Genomic DNA, 2,133 nt, shown 5'->3' on the forward strand with positions numbered 1-2,133 from the left:
TAGGTAGAGCGGCGAGGTCCCAGGCATTCCAAGAACCACATCCTCTCTCCCCCGCTGGCGGTGGGCAAAAGAGCAGGCACCTCGGTCACTAACATCGTGTGGCCCGGTTGGCAAGTGTCGCAACACAGTGCTGATCAATAAGTCCGGAGAGCAAACCTGCTTGCACGCGCTTTGCATATAATGACCCGCGTAACCCTCACAGTGCGACCTAGGAGGGAGGAACCCTCGCTATTTCCACTCTACAGAGGAGAAAACTGAGGCGGTGGCGCTCCCCGCTCAGGCAGAATTTAGAAACGAAACAAAGGCGGTAGGAGAGACCAAGAAGCTCTTGGTCGGTTTCCCAGCCCGGTTAAAAACCGTCCATCGGTTCATTCCGCAAACGCTGTTACCAGGCCCCGGGTGCCGACATCACAGGAGGACTCGGAGGACTGGAAACCGATCGTTGCCAACGTCACGACAGAGGACCCGTGAGAAATGTGGACTGTGGGAGCCCAGAATAATGGGGACGTCTGAGAAGTCTTCCTGGAGGAGGCGACACCAGGCAGAGAAGAGGCATTTTCTGAAGTGAGAATTGCAGGTGCGAGGGCCCCGTGCGGGTAGGAGAGTCATGTCACTTGCGAGAGGCACCAGGAGGTAGAGAGTGGCAGGTGTCACAGAGAAAGGGCAAGGGGCTTAGGCTTGGGATTATAGTGAGACCAAGGGAACCTTTAAAGCCTATCTCACGGCAAGGGGCCTTGAGAAGGTGAGGGTTCTAAGTTCTTTTAGTCAAAATTCTTAAAAGGTTCAAGGTTCAAATGGGACAAAATGCCCCTCCCCCGTTCATGCTCTGTCTCTCTCTGTCCCAAAAGTAAATAAACATTGAAAAAAAAATTTTTTAAATAAAAAAAGGGGCGCCTGGGTGGCGCAGTCGGTTGAGCGTCCGACTTCAGCCAGGTCACAATCTCGCGGTCTGTGGGTTCGGGCCCCGCGTCGGGCTCTGGGCTGACGGCTCAGAGCCCGGAGCGTGTTTCCGATTCTGTGTCTCCCTCTCTCTCTGCCCCTCCCCCGTTCATGCTCTGTCTCTCTCTGTCCCAAAAGTAAATAAACATTGAAAAAAAAAAATTTTAAACAAACAGGACAAAATGCATGTAGTGAAAAGATTCCTTCAACCCAGTCCAGCAACCCAGGTCCCTTCCTCAAAGTCAACCAACCTCACGAGTCTCCTAAATGCCCTTCCAGAGGTATGTTACTCTACGCTTATATAAACTGCTTTCTCGCTCCCTCCCTCGCTCTCTCTTTATCTCTCTTTACATTTTTTAGCCCCAAAGATGGCACCCTCTTGACGCATCTCTTCACCTGCATTTTTCTCACTTTCAAAACACGCCTCGGCAATCTCTTCTATTTTCACAGAGCTGTGTCGGGCCGCACAGTCAGGAAGCGCTGCGTTTTATTTTCAAAGCCCCTATGGATGGACATTCGGTGTTTTTTTCTGATCTTTAGCTCTTATGATAAACGTTGCAGTAAATTACCTTATACGGGTAATATTCTCTGCGTGCAAATACATCTCCAGAAAAAGAATGGCCAGCAGTAGAATCATTGAGGCAAAGGATGTATGAGCCTTCAACTAGTCCCTGGAATTCTCCGGGTTTTGTCATCAAAAAGAAATCTGGAAAATGGAGACTGCCGACTGATCTCCGAGCCATAAATAAAATCATACAACCTTGAGAAGCTACACCATTAGATTGATTAACACACTCGCTTAGCTGACTTTGTGCACACAGTCTTCAGCAATTATCCTAATAAAAAGAAGCTTCATTCTGGAGTTGGGGCCTCATTCCGACTCGAGTATGAGGACCTTCACTTAACTGCCCTTTGTTTGCCGGCTCATCTTTTGCGACTCCGGCCATACTCCCTGCAACAGATACATACGTTTTATTTGCATCGAAAGATGTGTATCAAAGTTCAACCGACAAAAAGGAAAGTACACAGCTCAGTGAGTTTCGCATGTGTCTACGCCCACGTGAGCACCACCCAGATCAGGGTACAGGTTACTGCAGAATTTACTGCCCTGTCTTGGTCGATTTCACTCGCTAAGGCAATTTACTAACCTGACCTCTGTCACACGGATTGGCTTCATAAAGAATGCGGTCTTGT

General features: G+C 49.1%; 1 long non-coding RNA gene across 1 annotated transcript; it reads left to right on the forward strand.

Moving 5' to 3' along the window:
* The first annotated feature begins 445 nt into the window (after positions 1–445).
* LOC109500595 lies at positions 446–1,849 on the forward strand. Its single transcript, XR_002158243.3, has 3 exons — positions 446–577; positions 1,116–1,220; positions 1,390–1,849. It is a non-coding gene; the product is annotated as an uncharacterized LOC109500595 (long non-coding RNA).
* Positions 1,850–2,133: the final 284 nt, after the last annotated feature.

This window comes from Felis catus, chromosome B3 (genome assembly GCF_018350175.1).
Source record: "Felis catus isolate Fca126 chromosome B3, F.catus_Fca126_mat1.0, whole genome shotgun sequence".
Taxonomy (NCBI): domain Eukaryota; kingdom Metazoa; phylum Chordata; class Mammalia; order Carnivora; family Felidae; genus Felis; species Felis catus.